Here is a 25,046-nt window from a genome sequence, read left to right as displayed (position 1 = left end):
GCTCTAAAAATGTGCGCGAAAATCGACCCATTTCTCTGGTAGCAGTCTTCTAAAAATTCCTGATGCTGTGATACGTATAGTTATGTGATTATCTTGAAAAGCATAACGTAATTAGTGATTCACAGTCTCGTTTTGTAACGGTGGATCTACTACTGAAACGATCGGTTTGTTAGTAAAGGTTATTAGAGGCTTTGAAAACAAGGATTTTGTTGAGGCAACATTTTTGATTTAATAAAAGCCTTTGATTGTGTTGAACACACAATTCTGCTTAAAAAAAAGCGTACTACATTATCAAGGGTTTAAATTTCATATTATTTACTTCTAATTTAGAAAACCGTAAACAAATTTTCTTTGTAAATAACAAACCTGGTATTGCATAAGCTAAGTACGGAGTACCCCAAGGTTCAGTATTTACCTAAAAGTACCGCCAGGGCGACTTTTATTTTTCTAATGATAAATTATCCAGCTTACTATATGCTGACGATGCCACCTTCCTAAATACTAGCCCTGATGTTAGTATACTTAATGCTACAACTGAAAACACATGGGGTTAGATTGTTAATTGGTCTAAGGCTAACGGGTTTTTACTTAATGACGATAAAACTCAATATATGACATTTACTCAAAAAGAAGTGCTTGTTGAAAATAGGTCAACATATGTAAAGTTTCTAGGTATTTACACTGACAACAAGTTATCGTGGGAGCAGCATATTAATTATGTTTTCAGGAGAAACTAAAGAGTAATATATCTGTTAAAACAACTAAAAATCATGTTCTTGATAACTATGTCAGAGAAGCTTGGTTTGCTTTTTCTCTTAGTATAATTTTGCACGGTATACTATTTTGGCGCGAAGATTGCAATGTAAATAGCATTCTTTTATTACAGTGGATTTCCGAATGGAGATTATCGATAGTGTTGCACATAGCTCAATAACACGCATGGTAGCAGTTTTAAAAAGAAGTGCTTTAAGAAAGTTGGAAGATTGGATGCAGGGTCCTCTGCTCTGTGACTATAGGTATTCGTGTCGAAGGAACTCTTCACTCCCACTGTAAATCCCTAGAGAGAGAGTTATAGTGGAAATATAATAATTTAATCATAATCAATAAACATAGGTGAGTGATTATTTGAAATGCAGAAAACTAAGTTTTCGTATTTGAAGAAGTAATTGTCTGTAGAACTAGAAACAACAACTATAAAGTTTTAAGTTGTACAAGCATTGCATTTTATAGATTTAAAATTAAACTAGTCGCTGAGTAAAACAATACGGTTATTGAAAAATTATTAAGTGTAACAGTTGCACACGCTATCCACTTTCGCTTCATACCAAAATATATTATTGTAAATTAATTGAAGAGCTGACTTCTTCTTGGTGGTGATGATGGTGACAGTTCTTTTTACTCTGAACGTTTCAATAACCTTTTCATAACGAACAGGGAATATTCTCGGTTGTGGGATATATTACAGTAGACAGAAAATTCGCTTTCCCACAAGCGTATCTATCATGAGACTATCAATCTGATGAACCATCAAAGAAGACAGTTTCAAGCTGAACATAAAATTCTTGTTTCTCTCGCCCCGCAAAACACTGCTTTCTGCTGGAAATCCTAGAAAACCTTCAATAAGTAATTACACTCATACAGGGGCACTCATACAGGGGTATGGCCAAAAATTCTATGTAAAAGATCTTCCCTTCCCTAACAAATTTAATCCATTTTTGTCTGGGCCTTACATCTTTAACTACAATTTGATAGATAGCAAAACAATCATTATTTTATTCATAATAACATTTTTAACGAGAAATGTTTCCTCTCTTACTTCTTTCCAAAAGCAACATGTTTCATTTACTTATGATACTGGAACAAGTCTGAGATGGAGTTTTCCCGGCTTCTTTCTTCACTTTTTCTAGCGGATATTCTTTGCGATTGGAACTGGGTCATTAAACATATGCACTCCTAATAACTGGAGAATTTAGTTTGCTTTCTGAAGAAGAGTAAATGAACGTCACATAGACGGAATAGTTGAATTTAAGAAAATACCTTTTGTTTTTAGTTGTTTTTGATGTGAGCGACACTATATGTGGAGACGTAAGGATCTATTTGACGTGGAAGTACACTTGTGATTTATGAGAAAGGCAGTGTGCAAATGTTGCGTAAATGAAAAGCTTGTCACATATAGTGATTGAGTATTCTCAAGCTGTACAAAAGTAAGGAGTGTCTGTTGTTGAAATTCTGTGGAAAACATGCTCCACTAAACACGCGATTAGTCGTAAGTATGAAAACGAAAATACGGAAAAGAAGAGGAACTTCTAAAAAAATCTAATCTAATCTAGCCTAATTTAGTACATTTTGGAAGCCATTCAATACCTCCTTGAACGTTGTTCAACCCACTTAAGACATGAATTTTATGACATATAAAGCGTTTTTCTACTATCCTCGTTTATACGTATATCCACCGACGGTGACGCAATCAACCGTCATCGATTGGGACCACGTGCTGCATATCTGCCCTGACTCGGTTACAGTATTCCTGCTTTATAGCGGGCACATAGCAGAAATTCGTTCGTGTTTTATGCAGAAGGCCTAGCATTCATGCCATACGTTCATACTTTATTTAAAACAATAATCACTACCAAGTGAACCACGGTCACAACCTAGTATTTTAAGTGAGAAACTAAATAATATTCATATTTTTTTTTCAGTTTTCGTAAGACTCGGCGACCCAGTAATAATGCCATAGCTATAAAACTTGTATCTAAAGTTAACCTGCAAATTAAATTGCTATTTATTTTATAAAATACTTTTCTTGGAATTACTAACAGACGATTTCGAAAACAAAAAAAACAAAAAAATCACTGCATGTATTATTTGTTTCTATGGGTATCCTTATTGTAAAGCTATACTATATGCTGTCTAGTAACTTGACTATCTTTCCTTTATGATTTACTTCTTATCTCAGAAACAAAAACAATAAGAAAATACTGTATTTCTAAACTGTTACCTTTTGATTTCAATAACTTCCTGAAAATTTCTTTCGTTTGCTGTATGCGGCATGCATTTTATCATTGTGGTTGCTGCGAGCTAAGTTTACACATTTTCAGAGTAGATCTTTTTTTTTTTTTTTTTTTTTTTTTTGCGTGTGTGTGTGAAAATTTTAAGCTCGCCAAAGGTGTAGCTAGACCAACAAGCCGTCAGTGTTAACCGTACCTGAGGAATCACCTTGGAAGCTTTGTGCAATGCATAGAGAAGGGCAAGGCTGGGAAACTCCACACGTACAGTGGGTCTAGGGGACCTCTACGGGATCCACTGCCTTAAATCATATGGAAATAATGTTTCATATTCGATAATTTTATAGTTTTGAAAGATCAAGGAAAAACCTACGTATACTGCAGAGGTATTTCACACGTTTCAATGGTTTGTGTAAGTTTTTGCATACTGTACAACAAAACTAGGGATGCGCACGAGGAGAGTCGAACAGGATTTTCCTGACAAAATTGGAGTCGAGACACGGCTCTTTCATAGTGAAATACACATTTTTCGGGCAAGGATCTAGAACACAGGTCCCCCTTTCCGTTTAGCTGTGATAAAGACAGATAACAACGTGCCCTGTAGAGCTCTAACCCGCATTCGCTCGCTCGGCAATACTATATGAATTAAATATTAAAACTTTTTTTACACAAAGGATCCAACCTAGCTACTAATCTATATAGGGAACCTGTGTCCTATAGAATCTTCCCATTTTTCGAGTCAAGACATCGCTTTTACAGCACATTTTCGACGCCAGACAGCCACAAATTTTGTCTCGTGCGCATCCCTAAACAAAAACTACCAGCAAAAAACTATTCCTTTTGAAGTTAATGAAGTTCCGTTAAGGGGGTCCAGTATCTTTGACACCACTACTTCTATTGATTTTCGTTTGATTACATAATATAACGATAGGTTAGGTTAGCTTAGGTAAGGTTAGGTTAGGTTAGCTTAAGGGGTTCCAGTGTAGTTTTAGACCCCCTTAACGGAACATGGACCGAAAACATTTGACGGTTGACAAATTATCCTTTGGCAATAACTCGAGAATGAATAAATTAATTTTGGTCTGTTTACTGTTATCTTTAGAATAGTTATAATTTGATAACTTGCCAAAATTGGTACTCTAATAGGTTAATTTATTGTCGAGTTATTAGGAAAAGAAATTTTGTCAACTGAAGAACTTCGTGACTGTACAAAAACGGGCCAAAGCCGGAAAACTTCTAAGATATACAATTACTAGACTGGCTTCAAGATACTACTTTTACATCAAATTCCACCACAAAAGTCGCTCTTTTTAAAGAAAATTGCTTCAAATTCTTGCATTTACCAAAAAAGGTCTCACATAATAAATATATACAATGTAGTGGATTAAAATGCTAGAAATGTTTTAGAAAACTCCCATCAATAAATAGAATAAGTTAAATATACTATACGTGCTTCTTTTCTGAATATTTGCCTTGTCAGCCTTTTATTTTTATTTAATTTTATCCAATGCGTAATGCACTTTCCAATATTCTTCCAATATAATAAAAATGAAACATCAAAATAAAAAGGAAACGTGAAAATTCTCACGATGTATGATACATAATTTTTGCATTACTAGTTTTGGTCGATGGTTAGCAGAAGGGGTCCATATGTTTCTTTTATATATATATATATATAATAGGATTTAGCTGATTTCATTTAATATTAGGTTAGTTTAGCTTAAGCTATGGCTAAGCACTTGCATCATTGTATTTATATTCCTTTCTGTGTGCTTCCCGTAAGTACATATATTCTCTACAGGTCTCTGTACTTCTGATTTCTACATGTAGTGCGATTCCAACCATAAATGACACAAAAATGAACTACAATACCCTTACTACAACTCATTGCTTCTGTACACTTGTATTATTTATGTATTTTGGACCCCTCCACCTAAACATTCTTAATAGTTCTACACACCTAATTGTGTTTATAGGAATGGTATTTTGTTTAGATGAAGGCGGACAGAAATTAATGAAATTGCTGTATTCTCTTCCAATTCTTACAAAGAATCACCTCCATTAACTAAACATTGGGCTTGGAATAAAGCTGAGCAGTAGAGTCATTGATGCCCTAGGCTTGGAAAAAAGCTGAGCAGTAGAGTCATTGATGCCCCTGCTCCCACGGAAGCACACTCGAGCTGCATTTCTGTTCCACAAAATTTTCCCTGCCTGACCTAGTAATATAGCGTTAGTGTAAATCTGCTGTGAGTTTAATTCAGGATCGTTTGTGTGTTTTCAATTGCTGCTTTCTTTCTTTGACTACACCAAATATTTAGACGGAAAACGTGAAATTTTTTTATTATTATTATTACTTCTGATGGACACCGTGAACTTCATCTACGCCAAGTAGGATATTGTCGTGTAACCCAGGGAAAATATTTCGAAGAACAATAAGAATGACCAAAAGGTGTAAAAACAAATCTTTGCGTGAAACACTAACCTGATTTATAAATACATAGACATCCACGTTAGCACTTTCTGAATATATAATTCATATAAATTTACGTTGCAAATTCACGAACAGTTCCAACAAGTGACTCACGCGGAAACAGTTCCAGGAAGTGACTGAACCTATAAGAACCCATTAAAGTCACTGTTTGAGTGAAAGTAAAGACTTGCCATGAGATATAATATATATATTCAAATGAATGATTTTTGAAATGAAAAATTACCTTCGGCGTGTTAATAGTTCCTATGACTGAGTCCAGTGATGCCAACGTGAAATGTTAAAAAATCCCATCTCGTTAGGCAAAAATTCTCATTTTGTACCGAAAATTTCCATTTTGCACTAATTACGAAATTTGCATTTAAAAACCCAAAATATAACATTCAATATAAGTTTAACAGTTCAGGGACGCGCTCTCTTGGTGTAACAAGGGAAATAGACGAAAGACGCGCTTGAACATAACATTACCTCCCAGCAGTGATTTATCCAGTATTTTGAACTTAGGGAATGTTCAAAAAATTTGGGGGTGCAATCTTCCACTAAGGTCGTATAGCCTATTATTATTATTATTATTATTATTATTATTATTATTATTATTATTATTATTATTATTATTATTATTATTATTATTATTATTACAAACTTTAAAGTTCTTTGATGCTACGAACGTTTGCATTATTTTTTCTTCCTCAGCCAGAGTCAAGCTGTAATTTTCTCATGCTTGGTGTGAGGTCGAGATAAAATCGTTGGCAATCGATTTGTCAAACGTTGTTCTGACGATCACAGCCGAGTAAAGGTTGATTTCCGTTTCATCTTTCCTTGCGTGCTTTGCTTGAAAAATTATCTTGTCGAAAGTAAGTTGATTTACTCTATTCCCACCTAAAAACAAGAATCCAAAATTTAAAAAAATCGAAATAATATGATTTTTAATGGTGTGTTCCCGTTCTGACTAAAGGCCCTCCAGCAATTTGTGGAAAATATATTTTCTTTAGGTAGAACAGGAATTCGCGTTCAACCCCATCTTTCGAGACAAGAAATTCTGTCCAGGGAGGAATTTCTTCAAGAGATTTTTTTTGGGTAAATGTACGGTAACAGATTCTGTAAGAAGAATAACTATTCTTTTAAGTTTTATCATAAATTTTAGATGTTATCTTCATGTTCTTCTCGGTAAAAAAAATATTAAATAATGTTCATTTATTAACAGTGTTATTCTCATCTATATCAGTAAATATGAATATGATTAAAGAAATTAAAAAAGATATCTGCAGAGAAATAGAAAATTGATTGACAGTTGCAAGAGAGCAGTTTGGCATTGTAGTTGAAGATTAAAAAAGACTTACTTCGGTCTAGTAAAGTCATTTCATAACAAAATTTTATTCAGATTTCTAGTAGTTCAGCTCCAACATGCTAGCGCTCGCAGTCAGGGGCGGTCTTAGAATTTTAATTTTGGGTAGACTGGCTCCCTCACGTATGAATACATATGCATATTTGATGGATTTATGGCAAAAGGAAACTACTTTTATGCCCGGTTGCACCAACTGAAGATTAAGATCGGATAAGATAATCCATTGATTACTTTTATCTTTGGATAAGAATCTTACATCGTTGCACCAACAGTTTGTGAGAAAGGGTTAACTTATCCACGAGTAATCGGAAGCTGTATAAAACTATGATGTTTATGACATGACGTCATGCAATATCATGCATTTAATTGGCTTAAACAGTGCAGTAGCATGCCGTAACTTTTTTAGTAGATATAGGAAGAAAGTGGGTGAAGTTGACTGCCTGGGAAGGCAAATATGTTTGAATTCTTTTGGACAAACATATCCTTTAACAAATAAAGAAATAAATATAACAGTTCCTGGACAATTGTTTTTCTTTTGACGTTATAATTACATAATTATTTCTGATTTAATATTTCTTGTTTCCGACCGTGAATCGACATTAAAATGTTCTTTAACTTTCAAATACTATCGTAACAGTGTAATAAATAAATAAATAAATAAATAAATAAATTAAAATAAAATAAAATAAAATAAAAAAGTCAATCAAATACTAAAAAAGAAGCTGTTTCTGATATTCCAAAATAAATATAGGAGCTTTTTTTGAATAAGCGGGATGGCGTGGAAGATTCGCCGGCGAGAGCTCATGTAGTTCATATCTTACATTAAGCTGTAGGACCGCATCTTTTATATTCTCGCTGCTGAAAGGGATGCTAAACTCCAAACCAAATCAAATATAGATATAGGGTCCATATATTAAATTGAAAAAAATATAGAAGAATAGCTCTGTTCTAGCAGATCAAACTCAGTAGTAGTTGACGCCGTTTACTAAATAATTATTTACTATTATTATAAAAGGTGAAAAAATATATTTACTGTTTATTGTATCTTTTAGTGTTTATATATTTTTCAAAATTTTTGGATAATCCCGTGCCTACTCGGCCTACCCGCTAAAACCGCCGTAATATTGGAGTGCATAATCTTCAATAATAGAACAGCAGGGGTTTATTGAACTGTTACTTGACTACTTTTATGTCAGTGGAACCAACCCGGCCCCGGGTAGGTCCCTGGGAGAGGAAGATTTATTACCTGGGCAATAGAAGGAGATGAGGTGGTTCCTGGAAAGTGGAATGACATCACTTCCTGTTGAAACATGATGCTACGGGATTCTTGAATCGAAATTTTAAAAATTATAATCTAATTAAAATTACAAATATGTTTCAGATTACTAGAACTTCAGTATATGACTTAAAAAGCTATCCCTAGCTCCCACAAGCTTTTCCCCATAATATAATTAAAATCTTACTTAAATATTTAATTTGATACATCAAAATGATGTCATTTTTTAAAAATTTAATTCGTTTTTATTAAAGTTATTTCTCTTCTTTTTACGGATTGCCTGTATAAGCTCTGCTTTAGTGTTATTTTGTTTTTCAACGTATTAAGAACTTCTTGTAAGAAAATATTCTTAAAAATGTGATTTTTAATGGTGGTTTGTTTTACTACGTAGTTTTAAGATGAGCTACGGTAACTTAGAAAATATTAACGGAACAGAAAGGAACAAAATAGAAATCAGATATGTAGGAACAGGGAAAGGAAAGGAATGAATATTTATTTATTTTTCATTTGTTTTTTTCCTTGCGAATCGCACTCCGTATTCCTTCTAGCTTGCTACTGAAATGAGAGACCCCTCCACTCCAAGTAACATACGCAGATCCACGCATTCTCTTCAGTTGCTAGCTCCCATCTGAAATGTCAGTATTCTAATTCCTACACTTACATGCTACACAAAAACCTTCCGATCTGATTTCAAGCCAAGGCTAGTATAACCACACCCCTAACCATCATCTGATAATAAGGTGTATTCCTGGAACCAAGCGAGATGGTTAGCTGTCAATCATATCCTTTAATTTTGAGTGAATGGAAGATTTCATTTTTCCTCACATTTGCCTCATTAATACTTATAGTTTCTTGTTGAACATGTAAATTCCTGCTTTCCCCCGCGCTGCCTGACCGCCTACATCGATCCCTCTCTTTCGTATCCACTGAATGAGCACACATCTCTTGTCGTGAATGGATAAATGCTTCTTTCTTCCCCACTCTTTCACCACTTTTGTGTCTGGGGGCAGAGCATTTTTCATGCTGGCTGACAAGGTGCGTTCATAGATTACTTTCCCTTGCCTCCCGCTGACTGAGTGGCTTTGTCTCTCTCATTGCAATAACCTGATGGATAAACGCCTGGGTTCTTGCACTTGTGGAAATCACGTTTTATCCCGTGATTTTGTGCTTGGATTTTGTGCTTCTTTTACAGATTAAGCTGGGTTAGTAAAAATGTTAACTCAAACGAATTTACGTTTCTTAAGATTTCCAATAATATATATCTCTTGATCTTATATAATAACAAAAGATGACTAGAGCCATGAAAGTGAATGTTACATTCTGCACTTTTGTACACAGAGGTCAGAAAGTAATATTAGTTATCAATTTTTGTCAGTGTGTATTGCACTTTGTGTCATTGTTGGCTATCTTTGAGATAAATATCGAAAACATTGGTTGTTGTTCCGTTGATGTGAACTTCCCATGATTTCTGAAAACATACCATTTTTAATTAAAAAAGCTGTTTTCTTCTTCCTCTTCTTCTAGAAATTTAACAAGACGTTCACATATGTTATTTACTTAGATTTTGCATTTTTCTAAAACCATTCACATATCTCTGTGAACCCTGCTGTTGTCGTCTTGAAAAATGGAAGCGATTTCGATTCATAAGCCTGGAAAGCCGTCTTCGGGCCCGATATTTGAGGATCTTTTTCCGACCACAGTTCTCGCGTCGTGTTTCATGGCCACGTGTGTTACACGACTGCCTGTAGACACGTTGAACAGTCCGCCGCGAAACACCAACAAATCGGGAAACTTCCATCACTGTGTGACCATGGGCATGGCCAAAGACGTTGCCCCTTTTTGCCAGTCCGTCATGTACGCGCTCTTTCCCATCTTGCCGCACACACACCGCTTCGATTGGTTTTGTGTCACTCCACAGTAAAGCCCTCTGATCGCCTGGAGGCAGTGTATGCACGTTTGGCCATGTGATTCGACAAATACGCCATCTGTACCTGTTTGCCCACGCAGCCTTGCTCTCGCCCGGGGGTGACTAATTTTTTGTTCGGTGTGCTTATATCAATCTATATCTCCATAAATGATATCTTCATAATCTATACTTACAGAATTAATATCTTCATAATCTCTAATACTATCATCTAACTTATTCACACATACTATTTCCCTTAACAACGTAAAAGTCTGTGTCTTATTTGTAAGCACTCTTTGCCCTGTTCCCATATCCAGCAAGCACAAAAGAGGAGGATTTGATTGAATCCAGACCCTTTACAACTTGAAGCAATAAACCGAATGCTGTTACAGAAACAAAGGCGCCAGATCGGGACGAATTGACCAAGTTGATCTGGCGTTGAAGGGCGTACCGTTTTTAGTGCAACACTAATAATGATGAGAAACACTAGTAACAAAAAACACAAATAGAGTACCTATTAACAGGTTGACTGCCATGAGCATCATCTGTGGTGTTCACCCTATTTCTCTGTAGGGCCATGACCACCATATATGATGCTCATGCTCGATATCACAGATTACTAACCTATCTAGTGGATAAAGCTCTAATACTGGAAAACGTTTCATAGTTGCAAAGTTTTCAAACGATACTTTTGAACTGCACTCTAGAGGTAGAAAGAATAAGTCTGATTTAACAGTTACGAATGTTCTACTGTTTTAACTCAAGACCAATTTACTGCTAGCACACTGCCCACTTGCACCACTTTTACGTAGCAGTCTCCCACGCAGCACGATATAGGAAGCAACCTGTATCTGGTAGGGTACTGTATTGCTTCACGCGCCAACTACATAATAAGCCACATAACATTAACAAAACCCCAGACGTTGAAATGTATGTTGTAAAAGCCAGTTGTACTCGGTTGTGTATTTTTTACAATCTTTACAGAGATGCTTTCTTGTAGGATCCCGTGTTGTTCTTTTGCAGAATTGTACATATATGTGTGTGAGTCAATAGTCTTTTTTCCAGCAAGCTGGCCACGATGAAGTTAGATTTCTGGTGTGGGATTTTTTATTTGCTTCCTAAGTTTTAACTGTAAACAAGTTGCTCGTAGCAGTATTTGGTGATACTAAACACAAACACTAAACAAGCGTGAGGTGGAGGGGCCACGGTGGCGCAGTGGTAGAGCGTTTAACTCTGGTGCTTGGGGTCCCGGGTTCGATTGCAACCCCCGCCAAGTGAACTTTGTGGTGGACAAACGCCGTGTGCGTGGGTTTCCTAGGGGTTCTCCCGTTTCCTCCTACTTTCTTCATTCCACCATTTCATTCATTACTCATCATCACCGTCTCCTTTAGCCTAACTGGCATAACCGTGGGACATAAAACTCAAAGATTTCATTTAATTTTCATTTTTACAACAGTGGGAGGTAACTCAAATTGGCGGCCTCGAAACTTCAAACACTAAATAACTTTTTAAACAACTGTTCAAGTTTTAAAACCAAAATAAGAAATCACATATTTTGTTATGATATGACCAAAATTAAGGAGTTATGAAGTTGTAAATATTTCAAATGGTCTCCATTTTGAAACAATATGACGGATTGGATTCGATATCAATAATATGAATGGACTGACCGAATTCGTTTTTAATCCATTCGCTTTTAGGGAAGTTATTGAAACTACAATATAAGAAATAGATTGATATCATGAGATCTCCGCAATAGAATATTAAATATCTTAGACAAGCTTATTACAAACCATAAAGGGGCCCCAGGCAAGAGGATGTGATAAATGGTGGTCGTGATAACAATTAGGTTGAAATCCTTTGCTCTAGACACTACAGGATTTCGCGACACCGAATCAATTTTGCAGAACAGGTTTATGACCTATAACACACATTAACTTTGTTGGTACAGGGTTTCTACTTGCAAAATAAACAGTACCTGTTCCCTTCAGTCCTTAGAGTCTAAACATTTTCATTTCCTACCAGCCCAACAATCCCGTTGATTTTCCTGCAAATTTTGTATGTTTCAAATTTTGAGAAAATGCGCATTCTAACCGAGATATATAGCCGTTCCGTAACTATTCACATACTCAACTTGATATTCTTTCCGTACCTGTAGGGCCTCGTACTCAGATCCTACAGCTTTGAACACTACATATTATCATTTAGTTTGTTCTGTAGATAAAGAATTTGGAATAACAAATGGGGGTTCTCATTTGAAAAAGTTGGGCCCAGACAAGGCCGCACATATTTTGACAGGCACGAGCTTCCGATAGGTCTATTGATATCATACAACTTTTCTATCTTTCAAATTTTCAGAAAAACGAATTCTATCCGAGATATTTGGCCGTTTCGGAACTTTTCGCACTACTCACCCTTATAGTGTTTGCTGCCCTGTAGGGCCTGGTACTCAAATCCTGCAGCTTTAAGCTCTTCATATTCTGATTTAGTTTGTTCTGTAGAAAAATAATTTGGAATTAAAAAATGGGGCTCTTATTTGAAAAATTAAAGTTGGGCCCCGACGGGCCTACACAGGGTCGCACATATATTGAAAGGCAGATCATCTGATAGGTCTGTTAATATCCTGCAACTTTTGTATCTTTCAAATTTTCAGAAAAATACATTCCAACTGACATATTTAACTATTCCGGAACTTTTCACACTACTCACCCTTATAGAGTTTGCAGTTCTGTAGGGACTGATACATCCTACAGCTTTGAGCACTACATATTCTGATTTAGTTTGTTCCGCTAACACCGAATTTGTAATAAAAATGGGGATTCTCGTTTGAAAAATCAAAGTTGAGACTTGTGAGACCCACACAGGGCCTATCATATTTTGACACGCACGAGCTTCCGATAGATCTGTTGATATGCGGCAACTTTTGTATCTTTCAAATTTTCAGAAAAATGCATTCCAACTGAGGTATTTAGCCGTTCCTGAACTTTTGACAAGCACTGTATGTGTAAAGTGTGCTTTGTAGTAGAGGAAAGAAGACTCTTATCTATGTTTCCAGGTATAATGAAAAATTGCTCCTTAGATATCTCTCTTACTAACATTTTTGATATGTGTTCTTAATTTATCAAACGTATAACGTTTACTATTGGAGTATCAAATGTAAACAAATTTATCTCTTGTGTAAATAATGTTCCTCCAATAAAATTTTAGACTATTGATTCATTATCAATATTTCCTTTTGGTAATGTCCCCAGGTAACTTCTCGTACAGTGTCGTAATATTGTATATCATTCGCATGGTAACCGTGTGGTTTGTTTCACTTACGTATGAGCAAAATATAACAGAAGAAATTTTTCACACTCTTCAAGACTTGGATAATGGCCTGAGTGTGCAGAAGATATAAAAACGAAAATGAAATTAAATCTTTGGGTTTTACCTCCCTTGGTTATGCCAGTTAAACTAAAACAGACGGTGATGATGAGTAATGAACGAAATGGTGCAATGAAGAAAGAAGGAGGAAACGGGAGAACCCCGAAAAACCCACGCACACGGGTGGAAGACACAGAGTCAATAGGTGAGTTCAACAGTGACTTAGAAGTATCCTCGCCGTTTCCAGAATCCAGTAGTGCATCTTCGGAAGATTCTTCGATTGAAAAGGGAACATCATATACCAATGCTCCCAATTGTTTTGCAGAGCGTGATGGAACAGTGTGGGTGTGAGTGAACAATAACGCAACGGGAACTTCACCTGGTAGGACTTTAGTTCAAAAAATTTTGCGGGAAAAGCCCATCCCAATCGTTCTGTGATAGATGCCTTTCACGTGTCCCTCGTTCTGTGATAAATGGTGATCTAATAAGTGCTTTAAATCTTTTCGTCGATGAAAATTTATTGAAGTGTATTATAAAATGCACAATAACCGAGGCGCATACCAGCAAAAATGACTGGATTTGGACTTATCAGTCTCTGAGGTGCAATCATTCATGGGCATTCTTATGTTTCATGACGCAACAGGAAGTAGTGTCCTCCCAGTGAAGCGTTTATGGAGCACGCAGTGCAGAATCAAGTTTCTTCAGCAGACAATGGTCAGAGAGATATTCCAATTGTCTTGAAAATTTTGAGTCGATGTCGTTTACCAGATGCTTCGAAATAATCTGTGAAATCAGCCAGTAACAGGTGGCCCTTTCGTGTCTTTATAATGTGATGGATAAGAATGTCTGAATTCCAGGATTGTTTATAAGGAAGAAACGAAAAGATGTGTAAGTAGAAGACTACTCCCCAGACAGCTCGCAAAATGTTTGACTAAAGCTGAGCATATATTGCATGAGAGAGATTGTTTTTCGAATAATGATGCGAAAAGACAGTGCAACAAGAAAGAACAATTCAACATTTTTCTATGTAATAACAATGAAACAACGGATATTTGCAAGATATGTAAGAAGTGTAATTGTGGAAAGTATGTCGGTAAATTCAGGAAGCAAGTGTTTTGTAAGAAGTATGTTTCTCATTGAGTGTACAATTTGAAGGAGAGATTGCAACAAGAAAAGTGATTGATATATGTGTAAACTCGAATTGCACAATGAGAGTTATATATCCTTAAAGGGCAAGAAACAGTTAGCGAACTATCAACAGGAGTTTTTCTAAACCGTCAAGTAGTTAGTTAATTACCAAGCTATTAGCTGCAGACCGATAATAGGCAAAAAGTGATGGGATTTCAAAGGCACTATGGGATATATGGCTAACACGAAAGAAAGCATTTCTCCCGTCTTCCTTAGTATTTGGAAAGGTAAGATAAGGATTCAAATGGCATGTTTGAGCCAACACTACCAGGACCGAGTGGTCCAAACGAAAGCAGTTGGTACAATGTGCACATCTTACAATAACGATCAAAGACAACAGACTTTCCGACAAATTTTTCCTGCTTATGTCATATTCAGGAGGAAAGTGATCCGGCTGAATGCATACAACTAGTGCTTATAAGAAGTTCGTCAAGTTCCTCACTGACACAATCGTACGTTCCTAGGAAACAAATATCTCGCACCGTGACAAGTTCTTGAATCTCCAATCGTTTAGGCCGTACCAGATCTGTGCTTCCCCGTTCCGCAGCATACTTCGATTTGCATTCGACAAAGCGGGATGCCTGGAAATCGAGCCGGAAGCATTCCAGACACCCATTCAGTACTGCTTCGACTCCCTTACCACTGAACAGGGGCGGATCCAGGACCGACTTCTGGGGAGGCGGTGGGTTGTCATACTGCTACTTTTAAGGGCTCCAAACTTTGGGATGGGTTTTATTTATATATAAAAAATAAGCAAACTTCCTCTTCTGGGGGGGCGATCGCCCCGATCGTCCCCCCCTGGATCCGCCCCTGCCACTGAATTTTGGTATCACTGAGAGTTGATGGCCATTATAAGATGTGCACATTATACACACTGTTTTTATATGGATCATTAGTTCCTCTCTACTCTCCACATCAACTGTGTGGCTTGAACATGTTATTTGAATAGCTATCGCACCTTCCCAAATGTATAGGAGAAATGGGAGAAACGTTTTCTTTTTTTTTCCATACACCCCCATGTTACCTTTGAAGTCCCATCACTTTTTCACTATTAGCGATCTGCAGCTACTAACTTGGTACTTAACTATATAATTGATGCTCTAAAAACTCTTGTTGCGCAACTCGACTCCTGATATTGTATCCTCTGCTTGCCACAAATCACCAAGGCATGCATGTCGCGCATGTGGTTTAATTCAACACACAATCCGAAGAGTTACATTTTGGTGCATGCTAACCACATTAGTGTCAGAAATAACACCTGAAGACTGTGATGATCGTTTTGAGCATAGGGATATAGGTAATACTTGGTTGGTATGAAGACTGGTTCGATCTTTTCGGTAATACTCTGTGGCAATTAAAGTTGTGTTTTATGTTATCGGAATTTTTAACCTCCGAAATTACTATTATTGACCAGAATAAGATCTGAGGTTGGTTGTTGGAAATAACCAACATCTCCCAAACGTCGTGGCGTGGTGTGACATTACATCCACGAAAGTATGAGTTTCTTCGTCATTTGGGACACAATGGATGTATAACGGTACTTTCCGATGTGTGGACATTACGTTTGTATTAAAGTGGGAAAGTTACAACGACCTAATATTTATGCAAGATGGAAACCAGACTCATTGTAGAAGTCCTGTCCGTAAGTAGCTTGACGTCCATTTTTCAGGAAACTAATTAGGACGTCGTGGCGCCATCGAATGGCCAGCAAGGATTCCTGACCTAACGAGCTACGATTTCTTCCACTGGGAACTTTATCACACACCAAAAGAATTTGATGAGTTGGTGGAGATAATTGGAGAAGTTCTTGAAAATGTACCGCTGAAGTATTTGCAGAATTTTCCACAAACATCCCAAATCTTTACGAAAATTGGCGAATAATATTGGTGCTTACGTGCAATTTTAGCAATATGAATAAATTCTACCGTAAAAAAGTTTTTTCATGAAACTTCGTTAGATTTTAAAGAAAGGTTATAAAGGACTTTCAATAGGGGCTCAAAACCGCCCACCATGGACACTTTTACCATAGACCTATATATGCACGTGTACCATTTATATTGATAACTCCTGTAAGTTTTAAACTAATAGACAAAACCATGGAAATATCGCTAGGAGGTATATTATAGCATACTTTGAGATACCACAAGACTAACAGTGTTGCCAACACAACCTAAAGTTGCATTTTTGCAAGTAGCACTACTTCAGGTTTCTACACGTTTCAAATGTACATGTTAAACGAAAATACACAATATCACACCTGTCAACCACTGTTGGAAACTGAGGTAGCTTCCAAATATGTTATCGTTGAAATATATTGAAATATGTACTTGTAGTGTAATTCGAAAGAAAAATTACAACTTTAGGTTGGCTTGGCGACACTGTTAAGTTTGTGGTGTCTAAGAGTATAACAAACAATGTATTTCTGTCGATATTTGGCTGGTGCAAAATTTTAGCATTTTTGTCCTTTAGTTTAAAATTTACAATAATAAATCAAGAAGATAGTATGCCCTGTATATACAGGGCGTTTCAAAACAACACAAAGTTTGGGAGGTGATTTCCGATACCAAGGTAAGATAAATTGTAGAGACCAACCTGAGTTTTGAAATGTTTCCTTTCTGCGCTATGACCAGGTGAAAATTTGTGGGAAAATATAAAAATAGAGCAATGACTCGAAGAAAAAACTTTCGTATCGTCGGGTAAAAGAGAATTACATTACTGTTAATCGTACTTTCCATCAATACACAATTAAATGTCATGCAGGAGCGGAAACATGGAGTGAGTGATACCTCGTTCGATTGATCTTTAAAAATTAAAGAATTCTAAGGCAAGAGATTGTTCACATGGGACTCTGTGTTCAAAATGATCGCCATGGCATGGCACCTGTAGCAGATAAAGCGTCCAGTGAGCCCCCTTGCATCACGAATTTTGAATGAGAATTGACGTAATATGATTTTGTTTTATGACGTGCAGTTGTCTGATGCACAGATCGCAGATTAGTGGACAAAGCTATGGAAAGTCAACGGTTGTGGCAGTGGAGACAGTACCATCTCTATATTTCTCTACTGGAAAAGAAAGACAAAGACAATCTTAGCTGTAATGGGCCGCGCAGGATGCATGTCATTTTAAACCTCTTCAATACCACCTGCAAGAGAAATTTAGGAGATATAATATGACCTTCACCGAGACGTTGTCTACATTTACATTCGGAATAGTGTTTAGCAGTAATTTCATTTGTGATTTTAAATAACAAACGGTACATACTGGTGGAGATGCTTCTGAAACATCTTGCATGCATTGCATTAAATTCTCAGGATTAAAGGAGGGAAGGATGTGTTCAAAATGTTCGCAAGGTTCAAAAAATGTATTATTAAACCTTCGCTTCCCATTTCAGTTGATTGGTATGAATACGCTCTGTGATTTCTTACAACTTTTATTCTATTTATTTCGAACCTTTTTTATATTAATTGTACTTCTCGCTTTATTTGGTACAGGTACAATGTCTTAGCGGTCATTTTCCAAACGGAACCCATATGAACAATCTTTTGTAAAAGCTCTGTTTACTGTTTGAAGATATATCGAATGACGTATCACTTGACCTATGTTTCCATTTAAAATTCTAAAGTTGGGTCCCGGGCCCATATGAAGGGCAGCCTTAGAGGCACCGCGTCAACACAGATTGATGTGCCCCAATGTATTTCCTATTTGAGATTTTGTTTGGTTCATTTATCTCCAACAGTTTTCATATTAGTCGTAGGGGACATTTTACCTGATAGAAGCACCACGTCTTGGCGACCTTTTTGAATACAATGACCCATAAAAAAATCTTTTGCCATATGAAACAACGTATGTTATGAAACTACTGTATGAAAGTTCTGTGAAAACTATAGGTTTCCGTGAAAACTGATACTACTGTTATGAAACTACGTATTTACTTCTACATCTATGTAGTTAGAATTGAGAGGCAAAACGTGTCTCTATTTTTTTTATTGTGATGCTCTAATACTCTACTCAGACTTGTTGTTTATCTTTCTGTGCAACAATAAAAAGATTGTCAAAAATGTTAGAGCCACATAATTTATTCTTCTTACCACAAGAAAAGGCAAATAAAATATTACTTAATCTTTTTCAAGAATCAATATATGAACCATTCTTATTTTCTGTTTATCCTCAGGTTTGAGTACGACGAGAAATATCAAAGGTTTAAGTACAAAGGCCGGGGAATATTTCATTTTTTATTTCTATAAATGTTAAAATTGCACCAAAAACATGGATATCTGATTGCTCTGTAACCACATTCAGAAGTGAACTGTATGCACTTTGACACCCTCGCAAAGGAGACTTGAAAAGAAGGAAGCATTTACTCAGTGGACTGAAAGTGTTCAAGTAGATTGTGTTAATTTGAAAACCTAAATGAAGAAAGAAGAGATTACAGTACGCTATTGTGGAAAACAAACTAACTAAATTGATTTTTTTCTGAAGTGTTAAATTAGAAAAATCCATATGAGAATAACAAAAGAGGTGTGGGATGATTAGACATTTCACGAATGGTGAGTGTAGTTCTTTATAAAGTATGAATGTACAATGTAAAATTAAGAATTTATAAAATTTGTAAGCATTTGCTTACAAGACAACATGGAAAGAATATTTTTGATTATGAAGATACAATGTACAGAAGAGAAAACCAGAGGACCAGAGCAGATACAGTGGACAGGCCAGAGAACCTATCGATAAAGACATCATGTAAAGAATATTTTTGATTATGAGAATACACTGGACAGATCAGAGAAATAGGTTGGAGGTTACTACTTTATCTGTAATACCTCAAGTTTTGCATCATTATGGTAAGTACTACAATATACAAACATCTGATGTGATAAACTAAATATAAGTAGTTTAAAAACTTATCCTCGGCTATCAGCACAATCAAGTTATGTTTCTAGCATTTGTTCTTTTTCTTCAAATACAAGTAGAGTTTAAATGTGAAAATTTAAGTTTATATCCATGTTTGTAGCGCTAAACACATGCACTTGCGTACAATTTACATTTGTATATAGTACATGTAGATTTATTCCGTAAGAAGTGCTATCAGTTTGAGGATTCGAATGGTGTCCTAGACTTTCAAATCATGAATTAAAGCATCCCAAGGTAATTCTACATATAAGTTGGTTTTGACTTCCAACCATTAGAAATTAGCGAGATTTGTAGTAAAAACAAAAATTGATAAAACAGATGTCTATGTATTATGACATACTATCAAATTGCCCCAGTTAAAGTGGGCAATATCTTTTCTTCTGTATCAGTTATTTATGGATATTTAGGGATGTTTGTGATAGCGTAGAATCTTTAGTTTGTAACTCTGAATATCAAATGCAGTGTAGTCTTATTTCTCGTTTTATGTATATATGTCAGAGATATGAAATAAGCTGATGTTATACCACTTAAAATTTTAATAATCTATTCCTTTAGCGACACTGATAATTGGATTGTATTGCAGAGTATACTAAACAATGTCGTTCTGTCAATATTTGCATGTTTCAAAGTGTTATTCAAGTTAATCAATATCTTTAAAAATTACAAAATTGTAATACAAAATTACAAAATTACAATAAGTAATTATCCTTGCATATTCGTCCCTTAGTCATGCTCTGTAGGCCAAACAGCCAAATTAATTAATGAAAGTGGGTAAATATGAAAAGAATTAATGCGATCGGTATGTGCGAGAAAACGGAAGGACATGGAGAAAGTATATGGATACAATGTTGTCCAGCACAGAGTCTACTCACAACGCGCGAAGTCGAAGCAGTAATCCGCCATATCAGACGTGAGAGGTCTTCTAGTCAGCAACGGTGTTCATATTCATCAACTGTAACTAATATCGTTATATTACTCATCAATACTTTGTAGTCTTGAAATGCATATATTCAGATAAGAGATTTACTGCTTCTATTAGATCCTTTATTTGAAGTAGTAAACCAAATTGCCAAATCTTAAATAGGTGTAATAATAAAAACAGCATTTGCTAAACCAGTATTATGGATACTTGGTGGGACAGATGTTTTGTAGATTACTTTTGGATATCATACCATGCAAAAAATGTAATATTAGCTTCAGTGGATGAAAGTAATTGTGACAAATAACTGAACACAAATATTTATTATGGAATTCTCCTATACAGCTTCAAACATTATCGTGTTTCACATCTTTTAAAAGGTTTCCGAAAACTACAAGTGAACACAATTATATCAACATTTGTTTATAATGTAAAAGTAAGAATATAAGAGTGAAATACACAAATTGATAGAAATGTTGCTCTTTATATGATTTTCTTTCTAAACAAGACAAATTTTTAACATACACACATTTTTACATAATACGAGTCTTCCAACATACCAAGTTTGATCACAATCAGATGACTCATTTAACCTTATTTGTAATACACGACTGAATATTTGGCGACTTAGAGAATGTGAATTGTGCACTAGACAATATTATACATTCTTAAAGTCTAATATTCAATGCTAAGTTTGATTCTGATAGCATGAGCTCCATCGAACTAGTACCGTATATAATGTTCTTGATTTTTCATAGAAAAATCTAATAAAAGACGAAACCTTCATAATAATTCTTTGAATAACATTAGAAAAAAACATGGAAAATTAAATAAATGATTGTACATAACATGAAATGTACCATGGGGTACATTTAAAAGCAAATGTCAGCTTCTTACGTCTTACAGCATACAGAACATAATACCTTTAAATTGCTTTTAGAACGAGAAACATGAAAAACCTTTAGTAAGCACGTGTAAGTAGAGAACATAAAGACTTAAGTTGATTTGTATATTTTGTTACTTAATTTAATTTATCTCATAGCCGTGATTTAAAGAGTCCCGGTTTCATCTTGATAGCAATTAAGAAACATAAACAATTAGATTTTCCTACTATAAACAACTCTTTTCTGAAGTTTGGTAAGGTAAATGCACCAATATTTACAAATCCCGTAGAATATAAACACGTTATACTTATGAATGTCAATAGTACGTGATTAGTAAGCATTCCGACCATATCAAACACTTTTTTAAAGTACCACTACACATCTCTGTAATTAAGAAAATAGAAGAACACGAATCCGCATATTTCAAACATTGAACATATTGTTTATATGACTTTATCTTATGTATAATATGGAATAGGGTAAGTATAATTGTAAATGGTATAGCGGTAAATATATCTAAATATTTAGAAGTAGATTGAATGAATCTCACTTGAGGGACAAGTAAATCTAGCATTTTTTTAAAATTTTTAATGTGACTTAACTGAAATGGACAATCTCTTTGGCTAGATTCATTCATATATGTTATTGACATTTTTTAAAGAAATATATATGATTTTCTTCTGTTGTGTGCCGTAGGAGAATTGACAGAGGTCATGTTAAGGTCAACTTCCCATTCCTTTGCTTCTGGAGACAGCTTTTATGGTGAACTGTTCAGTCTGCTTATATTCATATCTCTAAAAATACTCCCTATGTTGATATATTTTGATAAAGTTTGAATAGTTCCGATTTTGTCAATGTCAGATCCTCTCTAAAAGATGTGATGAGGTCACTCAGTGATACTGCATTTATCACATGACCAATTCAATACAAAATTGCTGGGTTTTCCACCGAAAGTTATTCATGACCTAGTAGATGTTCTAACTAGCCAGCAATTTAAAACTTTCCCCATCCACAAACATTCAAAATCACTTGCATTCGGAGCACACTCAATTGGTAACAGTGTATACTTAGAAAAAATATCAAATTTCGCAGCAAAGGAATGACACAAAAAAATCTAAAATTATGTTCTTTTTGTCAGCCTCGGAAGTTTTACTTTGATATACCATACGGTAAACAAACATGAAGTTTCTAAAATGAAAAAACTTGCATCACCTGTATGTACAGTGCATATTGTCCTAGAAAATTTAATAGGAGCACTTCTTCTCTACAGAGGTTATATCTTCTACAACCGTTATATGTAATATTGTTTGTTGACACAAATGGAATATTGAATGTAAAATTGTTATTCTGAAATCTTAAATCCACAGTATTGCTGTGCGAAAACGCGATGCAACTAGAGTATTTTACGTGTACTGAAGTAAAATATTCCACGTGTGTTGATAATTCAATCTTGCAACTGAACAAATTACCAGTGTGCCCTCGAATGTTCATTTCTTATAATTTTGCTCAAACAAAATATTAAAATTTGTATACGTAATAGTCACAACGCAAAATTCGCATCTAATTGGTGACTACTACCATATTTACTCTACTTTGTTCACGTTCTCTCAACCACTTACAAACGTATTACCGTAAATCTATTGAACTAACGAACACTTTACTTAATAAGTACACTGATAAACATTTGATCAAACAACAAACTGCTTGAACAAGTACACACGTGTAAAGATAAAAAATGATAAATAATATTACTTAATATACCTTCAATTCCACACAAAACATACAGTTAAAAATTCTAAACCTGCACGACATTAGCACTTCTTTCTGGAGGGAATATATTTAAATATATTGACGCAGAACATTGTAGCACGAAATCTCGAAATAGTAATGCTACGTCTACAACAATTGCGATAAAATACTATTACAATCAGAGAAACTCATACTGTAATTTATATTGTAATGTTACGAGTAGAATGTCTGCTTAATATGTATCCCCTTGTAGTATAGTACTGATCAACGATTGATCTAGTGAACACGGAAGTTCAATATCACATTAACAAAACTTCTTCATCAAATTCTGTCCTTAACCAACTGGATCAAATTTCTACTTTGTATTTCTATTCCTTCAAGATCTTTATATAGTCCTTCCATTTCTGAATAGATATTTATTCTCAATTCGGTTACCAGTTACTTTCTTGAAAGTTTTTCTTTCTTATTCCACCCCAACTATGTGTCAGTGTCACCTGATCTTCCTAGAGTTACCAACTCCAACAATGTTAGGTAAACGATATAAATTATGCAGTTTCTCGTTATGAAGTTTCCAATAGTCTCCATTCCTGTTCCTCTTTGGTCCGAATATTCGCCACAGAATTTTATTTTCAAATTTCAGCTGCGTCCTTCTCTCGAATCAAGAGAAAATATCTTCCAACCATAAGGTGCGACAGACAACAGCATCGTTTTATATCGTTTAACATCTGTTTTACTTTTAAATCGTTTTATATGTTAACTTTTATTTCTTTTCAGAATGCATGGACGCTTACTGCTATAGAGTTTTAACTTCTTCACATAATGTTAAATACAACAGAGTATACAGCAAAAGGAATTTGTAACGGAACATCACCCTTTGCAAGGAACATGAACTATATACGAAACATTTCGAGTCACTATGCGAATGGCACAGTCAAGCCCAACATATTCAGAATCAGAAAAAATAAGTCCATCACGCAGTATAATGGAAGAAAGTGTAGAAAATGCTGTACGTAACTTTTGTTAATTCTAAGAATAAAAATAATTATCTTTCTATGTTATGTTTCACCTAATGTAAACTTTCGTGACTGCAAAGGAGAAGATCGTTGACAGTTTCCGGTGTTTGATAAGCACATATTCTAATCTCAGTATGAACAAACTTAACTTCAACTTGTGTGTTCCTGAGTCCTAAGAAAAAGATCATTAGCGAAGTTTCGAATTCAATACGCCTCTGAGACATACTGAACTCTATATTTGGATATATTTCAAGCATTTGTGATCCTGCTTAGCGTTGCGTGAACAATTTTCTTAAAAGTATTAAATCCATTAGGGTAAAATGTTTTCGTAACAGTATTTCCTGCATAGTCACCTGAAAGTTTATCCAACAAAACTGGGAAGCGTACAGTAACTGGTGAAAATTGTAAACAATTTCATAAAACACTATCAGCAATGAAGAAATACATCGTGGTGGATTAAAACTGAATACGCTCGCAACACTGTTGTTGGGAAATATTTAGCAACCTCTTCAGACAGCTAATCATCCAAGACAAAAGGTAAATGTAGAGCTAGATATGTACATTTGTCCAAATGCTGTATTACTTTACACTTGCCTAGTTATATATGTATATATTACGTAACTGCTCAGTAATTAATTGGAACATTCTAGTTTGATCTACCAATACATACAGTGTCGAACAAACAAGTTTTTGTTCTAAGTCCCGATCTGCTAGTTTTGCTGTATTTTAATCCTCGGTTACTATCAAAACATTTTAAGCTGTTTTACCATACGTAATATTAATATAATTATTGGCTTGACAAAGACGAAGTATAGGACTTCCAGCACACTAAGTAAACTGGCACCAACAAACAAACTGAGAACTCCTCCGACAGATACTGTAAATAAATATTGAAGATTTAGGTTGAGAAATTTAATACCATTTTTTTAAAGTAGCTAACATTATATATATATATATATATATATATATATATATATATATATATATATATATATA

General features: G+C 35.1%; 1 protein-coding gene and 1 long non-coding RNA gene across 5 annotated transcripts in view; one reads left to right on the top strand and one right to left on the bottom strand.

Moving 5' to 3' along the window:
- The window catches only part of LOC145690403 (uncharacterized), a 74,662-nt gene extending 68,676 nt beyond the window's left edge, over window positions 1–5,986 (bottom strand). For 2 of the 4 annotated variants that reach the window (XM_081765246.1, XM_081765249.1), the window contains exon 1: window positions 5,720–5,986. The gene's annotated coding sequence lies outside the window, so the exon portion shown is untranslated. Of the gene's footprint in view, window positions 1–4,965; window positions 5,248–5,487; window positions 5,696–5,719 lie in introns of those variants that run through there. The other 2 variants (XM_081765247.1, XM_081765248.1) reach the window with 2 other exon arrangements.
- Window positions 894–24,722, top strand: LOC145690405 (uncharacterized). The gene is made up of 3 exons (XR_014132210.1): window positions 894–1,113; window positions 18,746–19,415; window positions 23,812–24,722. It is a non-coding gene; the product is annotated as an uncharacterized LOC145690405 (long non-coding RNA).
- Window positions 24,723–25,046: the final 324 nt, after the last annotated feature.

This window comes from Thermobia domestica, chromosome 7, assembly GCF_964235325.1.
Source record: "Thermobia domestica chromosome 7, izTheDome1.hap1.1, whole genome shotgun sequence".
Lineage (NCBI taxonomy): Eukaryota > Metazoa > Arthropoda > Insecta > Zygentoma > Lepismatidae > Thermobia > Thermobia domestica.
This window is presented reverse-complemented; position numbering and strand designations above follow the sequence as displayed.